Genomic DNA, 11428 nt, shown 5'->3' with positions numbered 1-11428 from the left:
CCGTGGTCCTTTCAATATGCTTTTCCAACACCAAAATTCAAATGCATCAGTTCTTCTATAGTCTATCTTCTTTATTCATGGTCCAACTTTCACATACAAATAAGGTGACTGAAAACACCATGGCTTGGATCTGATGCACTTTAGGGCTCAAAGTGACACCTTCACTTTTTAGCACTTTAAAGAGGTCTTTGACAGCAGATTTGCCTAATGCAATACATCATTTGATTTCTTGACTGTTGCTTCCATGGGTGCTGATTGCAAGTACAAGCAAAATGAAACTCTTGCTAACTTCAATCTTTTTTCCATTTATCAGAATGTTGCTTAATGGCCCAGTTATAATAATTTTTCGTTTTCTTTACATTGAGTTGTAATCTATACTAAAGGATGTAGTCTTTGATCTTCATCAGTAAGTGTTTCAAGTCCACTTCCCTTTCATCAAGCAAGATTGTGTCATCTACATGTCATAGGTTGTTAATGAACCTTCCTTCAATTCTGATGCCACATTCTTCTTCATATAGTCTAGCTTCTTTGATTATTTACTCAGCATACAGATTAAATAAACATGGTAAAAGGACACACACTTTTCCTGATTTTAAACCTCTCAGCATCCTCTTGGTTTTTTTTTTTTTTTTTCAAATGGCTGCCTCTTTGTCTATGTACAGGTTCCACATGAGCACAATTAAGTGTTCTGGAATTTCCATTCTTTGCAATACTGTCCATAATTTCTCATAATCCACATAGTCTAATGCGTTTGCATAGTCACTAAGACACAAGTAAACATATTTCTTGTATTTTCTGCTTTAAGCCAGGATCTATCTGACGTCAGCAATAATATCCCTTGTTTCACGTCCTTTTCTGAATCCAGCTCGACTCTGGCAGCCCTTTGTTGATGTATTGATCCTTTTTTTTAAACTATCTTCAGGAAAGTTTTACTTGTATGTTATATTAATGATGTTGCTTAATGACTTCCACATTCTACAGTGTTACTTTTCTTTGGTATGGGGACAAATATATAATTTACCCAGTCAGTTGGCCAGGTCGTCCAAATTTCTTGGCATAGACAATTGAGTACTTCCAGAACTGCATCAATTTCAATTTCAATTGGTATTCCTCAATTCCTGAAGTCTTGTGCAGTTTGGACTATTTCTTTCAATACCATAGCTTCTTGATCACATGCTACCTCCTGAAATGGTTGAACACCAACCAGTTCTTTTTGGTACAGGAACTCTGTGATTCCCTTCTATCTTCTTTTGATGCTTCCTGTATCATTCAACAGTTTGTTGTTGTTGTTGTAGTTGCATGTATCATCAAGTCAATCTCCTGTATAAGGATTCTGAGAATGGCTGGTGGGTTTGAACTGTTAAACTTGCAGTTACCTGTTTAGTGCTTAGTCTACCTATAGAGCCACATCCTTTAATATTACAACTCGAGGCTTGAATTTTTCTTCAGTTCTTTCAGCCTGAGAAGTGCTTAGTGTATCCTTCCCTTTTGGTTTTCTAACTCTAGGTCTTTGCACATTCCATTACAATACTTTGTCTTTTTTTTTTTTTTTAATGTTTTATTGTGAATTATGTGATAGTTTACATGGGAGAACATTAGCTTTACATTCATCCTATCTTATATCATTTCATTGCCATGGTTACAATCTCCTCCATGCATCATCAACCAACCAAAGGGTATACACTACAAGCCTGCCCACCAGTCGTCAGCACACAGCCCCTCTCGCTCTCTGAGTCTAAAGTCCCCAGCTGCTCCATCGCTCCATGTCATTGCCTCTGCCTCCATCTCAGGCATCACTGCTTCTCTGGGTAGGGTCCCGCTCTCCACTCTTCTCCCTTCATGGTCCCAGGGACCTCCGCTCCTAGACTGAAAAGTTAATCACTCCCCTCCTTGCTACAAAAGGTCTACCTTTACATTTCCGACCCTTATTTGTCTTCTAACTTAAGGAATATTTATTAAGCATCTCCAACATGAAAGCACTGCTCTGGGCTGTGAGGATTTAGCAGTGATGGTGGTGTTTGTGTGCCTTCAAGTCAGTTCCAACTCAGGGCTTCTGAGGCTGTAAATCTTTATGGAAGCAGAAAGCCTCATCTTGCTTCCACAGAGCAGCCAGTAGACTTGAACTACTTACCCTGAGGTTAGCAGCCCAGCTTGTAATCTACCACGCTACTAGAGATCCTTTTTGGAGTGATATTGCAGGGTAATTATCCAGTGGCTCGTCTGTGTTCCCCACAAAGGTGAGAGCTCCATAGAGGCATGTGCCAGATTGACCTATCTTTGTACCTTTGTACCTGGAGTGACTGGTGAGGCCAACACACAGAAGGGTCCTCACAAATGTTTGTTAACTGAGCAATATAAACATATGTTTAATATATTATATTTATTAAATATTCTATATTATTGAAATGTAATTGATATATCATATAATCCCCTCATTTAAAGTATACAATGCAATGTCTTTAAGTATAGTTTCAAAGTTGTACAACCATTTTCACAATCAATTTTAGAATATTTTCATCAACACCAAAAAGAAATGTCATACCCTTTAGATGTCATCCTATTCCCTCTCTTCTCCCCAGTCCTGTGCAACCACTAATTTACTGTCTGTCTCCAGAGGTCTCCCTAATCTGGATTTAATATGAAATGAATCCTATAATATGTGGACTCTTTAACTGAATATAATGTTTTCATTGGTTGAGCCATGTTGCGGCATGTATCAGTACTTCACTCATTGTGACTGAAATTCCATAAATTCCATTGTATAGATGTACAACATTTTGTTTTGTTTTTTTATATTTCCAAGATGGACATTTAGATTATTTAGACTTTTTGATTGTTATGAATAAAATGAGGCTATAAATCCTTATGTATAAGTCTTTATGTAGATATACATTTCATCTCTTTAGTATTACCAATTCCAGGGTCATATGGTAATTCTCCACCACTTATCTGTCACTTTTTCGTACTGTGGTGGCTTGTGTGTTTCTGTAATGCTGGAAGCTACGTCACCAGTATTTTAATATCATCAGAGTATTAAACATAGAAGCAGAACATTGTCAGATCCCATGCCAGAAGATGAGCCCCTTGAGCTGGAAAGCACTTAAAATGTGACTGGTAAAGAGCTGCCTCCTCAAAGTAGAGTTGACCATGATGACGTGAATAGAGCAAAGCTTTTGAGATCTTCATTTGTTAATGTGGTACAAAATGGAAAGCAGTAGCTGCAAACATCCATTAAGAATTGGAACATGAAATATATGAAGTATGAATCCAGGAAAATCTGAAGTTGTCAAAGATGAAATGGAATGCATAAAGATTGATATACTAGACATTAGTGAGATGAAATGGACTGGTATTGGGCATTTTGAATCTGAAAACCATATGGTAGAAACCATATGCTGGGAACAACAAATTGAAAAGGAACAGTGTTGCATTCATCGCCAAAAAGAGTATTTCAAGATCTATCTTGAAGTATAATGCTGTCTGTTATAGTATAATATCCATACATCTACAAGGTACCCACCAACTGCTCCTCGGTTGTTACACAGGATCGCTATGAATTAGAACCAACTCAACAGCACTTAACAACAGCAACAAGGAAGACAGTTAATATCTTACTATCCACATTTACTCACCAACCACTAAAGCCAGTGATGATGAAAGTGAAAAATTCTACCAAATTCTTCAGTCTGAAATGATCAAACATGTAATCAAGATGCATTGATAATTACTGGTGATTGGAATGTGAACACTGGAAACAAAGAGGAAGGATCAGTAGTTGGAAACTATGGCCTTGGTAATAGAAATGATGCCAGAGATCTTATGATAACATTTTGCCAGACCAACGACTTCTTCATTGCAAGTACATTTTTTCAAAAACATGAAGGGGTGACCATACCCATGAACCTTACCAGACAGAATACATAAGAGTCAAATTTACTATGTTATGTGGGAAGAATTGTGTAGAAGCTCAAGATCATCAGCCAAAACAAGACCAGGGACTAACTGTGAACATACCATCAACTGCTCATATGCAAGTTCAGGTTGAAGCTGAAGAGAATTAAAACAAGTCCACAAGAATCAAAATATGACTTTGACTATATCCTACCTGAATTTAGTGACCATCTCAAGAACAAAATTTATGTATTAGGCACTAATTTTTGAAAACCAGAAGAGCTGTGGGTTGACATCAAGAAAATCATACAGAAATAAAGTAAAAGATCATTAAGAAGATACAAGAAGGAAAAGCCAAAATGGATGTCAGAAGACACTTGGAAATTTGCTTGTGAGCATGGAGAAGCTAAAGCAGCTGGAGGAAATGATGGCATAAAAGAACTGAAGAAAAAATTTCAAAGGGCAGTTCAAGAAGACAAAGTATTATAATAAAATGTGCAAAGACTTAGAACTAGAAAACCAAAAGGGAAAGACACACTCAGTATTTTTCAAGCTGCAAGAATTGAAGAAAAAATTTAAGCCTCAACTTGCAATATTATTCTATGAGCAAATATCAAATGATATATGAAGCATCAAAAGGAGATGGAAGGAATACACAGAGTCGAATTAATTGATACTCAAACATTTCAAGAGTATATGATCAAGAGCCAGTGGTACTGAAGGAAGAAGTCCAAGTTACACTGAAGGTATTAACAAAAAACAGGCTCCATGAATTTATGGAATACAAATTAAAGTGCTTCAACAAACAAATGCAGCACTTCAGGTATTCACTTGCCTATTCCAAGAAACCTGGAAGACAGCAACCTGGCCAACCAATTGGAAGAGATTCACCTTGGTGCCCTTTCCAAAAAAAGGAGACCCAGCAGAATGTGAAAATCATCAAACAATATCATTCATATCATATGAAAGTAATATTTTTCTGAAGACAATTCAATATTGGTTGCAGCAGTACACTGAATGGGAGATGTCAGAAATCCAAACTGGATTCAGAAAGAGGACATAGAACTAGGGATATCATTGCTAACTTCAGATCTAGCTAAAAGCTGAGAATACCAGAAAAATGCTTACTTGTACTTTATTAACTGTGCAAAGGCATTCAACTATGTGAATCATAACAAACTATGGATAATATTATGAAGCTTGGTTATTACAGAACTTAATTGTGATCATAAGGAATCTGTACATAGACCAAGAGGCAGTCATTCATACAGAACAAGGAGATACTGAATGGTTTAAAACCAGGAAAGGTGTGTACCAAGGTTATATCCTTTTACCATACTCATTCAATCTGTATACTGAGCAAATAATCTGAGAAACTAGATTATATGTACAAGAACATGGCATCAGGGATGGAGGAAGCCTCATTAACAACCTTCAATATATAGATGACACAAAATTGTGTACTGGGAGCAAAGAGAACTTAAAATACTTACTGATAAAGATAAAGACCACAGCCTTCAGTATGGATTGTACCTCAATGTAAAGAAAACAAAAATCCTCACAACTGGGACCATAAATAACATCATGATTAAAGGAAAATATAGTAAAGTTGTCAACGACTTCATTTTGCTTGGATCTGCAACCAACATTCACAGAAGCAGAAGTCAGGAAACCAAAAGACATATTGCATTAGGCGAATCTGTTGTAAAATACCTCTTTCAAATGTTAAAGAGCAAAGACGTCATTTTGAGCACTAAGGTGCACTTGATGGAAGAAGACATGGTTATTTTCAATAACCTCATACACCTGTGAAAGTTGAACAAAGAGTAAGGAAGACAGTTAAAGAATTTATGCATTTGAATTGTGACAAAGAATATTGAAAGTCCCATGGACTGCCAGAAGAATAAACAAATCTGTCTTGAAAGAAGTACAGCCAGAATGCTCCTTAGAAGGCATGATGGTGAGACCTTGCCTCTCATTCCTTGTACATGTCAGGAGGGACCAGTTCCTGGAGAAGGACATCATGCTTGGTAAAGCGGAGGGTCAACATAAAAAAGGAAGACCCCACAACAAGATGACTTGGCACAGTGGCAGAAACAATGGACTCAAATGTAACAAATAGGAGGATGCCACAGGACTGGGCAGTGTTTTGTGCTGCTGTACATAGGATCGCTGAGTCAGAACCTACTCTACAACACCTAACAACAACAACATGATAATTCTACACTTAATTATTTGAAATATATATATAGGTGCATATGTGTATGTATGTATATACATATATTTTTAATATACTCCATGTTGCTAAAGAGTTACCATATTTATCCTTTGTGATGACTGTTTTATAGTCCACTAAGTTTAATATTCTTAAAACAATCAACTATTTTCCTGATTTATGCTATTTAGATAGTGCCTAGACTTTTTGCTAGTTTAAACAATGCTGAACGATCTTCAAATAACTAAACTTTTTGTCCTTTTAGATCAGAATTCTTCAACTTCTGCACTATTGACATTTGTTGTTGTTGTTATGTGCCATGGAGTTGGTTCCAACTCATAGCAACCCTGTACAGGGTTTCTGAGGCTGTTGTAAATCTTTACGGGAGCAGAAAGCCTCATCTTTCTCCCACGGAGCTGCTGGTAGTTTCGAACTGCTGACCATGAGATTAGCAACCCGATTCGTAACCACTACACTAGGAGCTGGATAATTCTCTGTTGTAGGATGTTGAGCAGCACCTCTGGCTTCTACCCACCAGATGCTAGCAGCACCCTCCTCACCCAAATTGTGGTCATCAAAAAGCCTTCACACATTGCCAAATGTTCCCTGGAGGGTACAACCAGATATGGTTGAGAGTTACTGTTTTCGATACTTTATTCAAGCGAAATGACCAAGAATAAGATTTACGGAATTAAAAACTGTGAGCATGCTGATGGATCTCAATGCGAATGAATGCCACCCCCTCAACAGGATTGTGACAGTTGTCTTTTCCAGGAGTGACCAGAAGATGGACTCAGGAATCATCATGGAAGAAGTGAGGCACCTGTGAAAGAGTTGGCACAGGCAAGGAATAGCTTTCCCCTCCCTGGGAGCCTGAGAGCTTGAGAGCCGTGATTCTGTAGAGACACACAGTCACAAGTCCAAATGCCAGGGAAGCCACTTACACCTAGTCTCTGGAAAGGGCTGCACAGTGTGCCTCCAGGCAGATATTGAAGTGAATGAGGCAGCCTCTGACTCCACAGGGGTCACTGTGAAGACTAAGCAGGTATGGCTTGTATTCTGCAGACCTGGAAATAGAGATGAGGGAGGGAAGGAACAGAAAACAGAGAGGGAGAGGAGTCAGCCACACCCAGAGGGTTAAACTCATGAATGGTTTAGTGTTCAGGGCAACGTGAGGATGCAAATCATGAATGGTCATTCCAGAATATCCACATGAGAGCTATTAAGAGAATGATTTGAGAAGAGAACACACTGTGCTTAGACTTAGGAAGGGACAGGCACAGGGGAAGGGCTGAGAAGCAGGCCCTTGTGACACCCCTACCACAGGGGGTGGGAGAGGCCCTGGCAGGACACCAAGTGTCCTCTGGTTGGCTTTTAAACTGCAGTGAATTACTTAATATGGCTCTTCTAACCATAGCCTTTGTGATTTCCACATAATGATTGAGTTGTTGTTAGGGACCATAAGATCAGTCCCAACTCGGAGTGACCCTCTCTGTACAGCAGAACAAAGCACTGCCTGGTCCTGTACCATCCTCATAATCGGTGCCATGTGTAAGTCCATTGTTGCAGCCACTGTGACCATCATCTTGCTGGGGGTCTTCCTCGATTTCACTGATCCTCAACTTTACCCAGCATGACGTCCTTTTCCAGGGACTGGTCCCTCCTGATAACATGTTTAATGCATGAGAGACAAACTCTTGCCATCCTCACTTCCAAGGAGAATTCTAAGTGTACTTCTTCAAGACAGATTTGCTGGTTCTTCTGGCAGACCATGATACTTTCAATATTTTTCTCTAACACCATAATTCAAATGTATTAATTCTCCTATGGTCTTACTTATTCATTGTCCAGCTTTCACACGCATATGTTGTTGCATACAGAGTTGATTCCAACTCACAGCAACACTATATAGGGTTTCCAAGGAGCAGCTAGTGGGTTTGAACCACCAACCTTTTGGCTAGCAGCCTACTGCTTATCCTACAGTGCAACATGAGAGGACCGAAAATATCATGGCTTGAGTCAGGTGCACCTCAGTCACCAAAGTGACATCTTTGCTCTTTAACAGTTCAAAGAAGTCTTTGATAGCAGATTTACCCAATGCAATATGTTGTTTAACTTCCCTGCATTGGTTGAATATTCAAACAAAATGAAATCCTTAAAAATGTCAATTTTTTTCCATTTATCATGATGCTAATGGTCCAGTTATGAGGATTTTTGTTTTCTTTATATTAAGTTGATCCACAGTGAAGGCTGTGTTCTTTGCTCTTCATCAGTAAGTGCTTCAAGTCCTCTTCCCTTCCAGCAAGCATGACCCACACCTTTTTTGATTTTAAATCATGAAGTATCCCCTTGTTATTTCTAAACAACTGCCTCTTGGTCTATGTACAAGCACCACATGAGCATAATTAATTGTTCTGGAATTTCCATTCTTTGCAATGTTATCCAGAGTTTGTTATGATACACACAGTCAAATGCCTTTGTATACTCAAACACAAGCAAGCATTTTTCTGGTATTCTCTGCTTTCAGCCAAGATCCACTTGACATCAACAATGATATCCCTTGTTCCACATCCTCTTCTGAATCCAGCTTGAATTTTTGGCAGCTTCCTGTTGATTTGCTGCTGCAACCATTTTTTAATTATCTTCAGGAAAATTTTACTTTCATTTTTTATTAATGATTGTGTGTGACTATGCAAATAAGGTGGTTATGGCCCACATGGGGATTAGACAGTTTGTTGTTAATGCAAATAAGGTATATGGGAGCTGTAATGGTTAAGGTTGAGTGTCAACTTGACAGATTTGAATTTTCCGTGGCTTGGAGGTACAAAACAAAATGACACCATACTATTCTTCCCATGACCCTCTCTACTTAGCTGGGTTCAATAATTAATTGCAGTGGCCACACAGAATTCAGAAAACATACTCACAGTTATGGGGTTTATTCAGGACACTGAAAGAGTATATGCAGAACCAGAAATGTTCAGGATACAGTTCTTTCAGGCAGGACAGCCTCTTCTCAGCTGTACCCATAAACAGGTCTCTCTCTGCCCAGCCAATGTTACAAAGCTTAGAGCTGCTGATAAGTGCCCACAGGACACATTACTCCACCATCAAACTTTCAGCCTTAATGCACTCTGCTTGACTCTGTGGGTCAGCAAACCTAGCTGCACCAATTACGTGCCTAGAGGCACCCCACTCTGCAAGCAAGCCTCCTGCCCAAGTCACTCAGCACTTCTTGTTGTATGGGCTGGAAAACCCAACACTTTGTCTTGTGCTCTGGCTCTTGGTTCTGCTGCTGTTACTCCTCCAGCGTCACAGTTTTCTGTCCCTGAGTAAAGGACGTTAATTATACCAGGATCTCATGGTTCAAAGAACTCAATCCACTCCTGGATCTTCTTTGATAATCGTGAGAGTCCCTCCTCCTGCATCTGAGATAATTCATTTTATACCCATGCTAGAGTATAAGTTTTTACAATTACAATTAACACTTTAATTCAAGAGCCACAACTAATTACAATTAATTCCATTAGCATCCACAACTAAATCATGTCATTCTATCAGTATGGCTATGTAACTTGACAGTGATACACTGATGTGATTGTCCTCCATTTTGTAATGTGCCCAGTTCCATCAAGAAAAGAGTCATTTGGTAGGAATTACAAAGACTAATGAGTCCTACTTGTTGTTGTTGTCATAGCAACAATATATAGGGTTTCCAAGGAGTGGCTAGTGTGTTTGAATCATGAACTTTGTGGTTATCAGTCTATATAGTGCCATATGTGCTTATCCTATAGTGCCACACCAGAAGCCCTGGTAGTATAATGGATTACGAGCTAGGCTGCTAACCACAAGGTCAGTAGTTTGAATCTATTACCACTCAGCAGGAGAAAGACAACACTTTCTGCTCTCATAGAGATTTACAGCTTTGGAAACCCTATACAGGATTGCTATGAGTTGGAACTGACTCAGTGGCACCCAACCACCACAACCATCACAAAGACTAAAGCTAGAAGAGACATGTAAAATAATTTACTACGCCACAGGCAGTTACGTGGCTATGTAACTTGACAGTGATAAAACACTGATGTGATTGTCCTCCATTTTGTAATGTGCCTCTGTGACTGTGTGTGACAGTCACGGCTTTGTGTCAATGTGGCTGGGCCAGAACTCTCAGCAGTTTAGCAGTTAAGATGTAATTATCATCCCCATAATGTGATCAGCTCTAACTAATGTAATTAGCCTATGTGTTGCAAATCTTCACTTCCATGATGGGAGTCGTGGTATGGCACTGTGGGATGATGCACTGGACTACAAGGTTATTTGAATTGCAAGGTCAGTGGTTCAAACTCACCTGCTGCTTCTCAGAAACCCTTTACAGAGTCACTATGAGTTGTAACTGACTCAATGGCACTTAACAACAACAAGAAGATGTTAGTGAAGCCAGATGCAATCTAAAAGATTAGGTTGTATCTTGAGTCAATCTCTTTTGAGATATAAAAGGAGCGAAGCGAGCAAGGAAAGAGTGACCTACTACCAACATGAAATAAGAGCAAGGAGGGCATCCTTTGGAACTGAGGTCCCTGCACTGTGAAGATCCTAGACCTAGGGAAAGCTGATGCCAGAAGACATGGGGATCTCCATGTAAAGAGACAAGGATATTTCGCCTAAGCTGGTGCTCTGAATTTAGACTTCGAGTCTCCTAAATTGTGAGAGAATATATTTCTGTTTGTTAAAGCCATCCACTTGTGGTATTTCTGTTATAACAGCACTAGAGAACTAAGACACTGTGGTTACAGTTCCATTTGGGAGTGAACTGTCTGTTATGTAGAGGGTGTGACTCAAGTCACTACCCTTTATGTCTGCAGCACTTGCTCAAGCAGAGGGTGTTTCCATGAGGGTATGATCAGCATCCAATGTATATGAATGCTCACTCTTGCTCTGGATCCTGCATCTATCTCCTTACCATTCTTGGGACTTGAGCCAGCAGACTGTTGTCTGACCTGATTTGTTTGCTTCTGAAGCCTTGTGAGCCAGTGGTTTATCATCTGACCTGCTGATTTGGGCTAGTCATCCCCTTCAACCACATGAATCAGGAGAAATCTTTGGCCTACCATCTCATGCCTGACCCATAGATTTGGGACTTGTCAGCTTCCACAACTCCATGGAGCATTTTCCTTCATGGTTTGTGAGCTCTATGAGACACTGCAGCAAATTACCAAACCCAAAGATAAGAGTGCAAAGGCTTTTGACTGTGTGGATCATGTCAAACTATGGGTAACATTGCAAAGAATGGGTATTCCAGAACACTTAGTTGTGCTCATG

This window comes from Chrysochloris asiatica, unplaced genomic scaffold (assembly GCF_000296735.1).
Source record: "Chrysochloris asiatica unplaced genomic scaffold, ChrAsi1.0 scaffold00090, whole genome shotgun sequence".
Taxonomy (NCBI): domain Eukaryota; kingdom Metazoa; phylum Chordata; class Mammalia; order Afrosoricida; family Chrysochloridae; genus Chrysochloris; species Chrysochloris asiatica.
Note: the sequence above shows the minus strand (reverse complement) of the source record.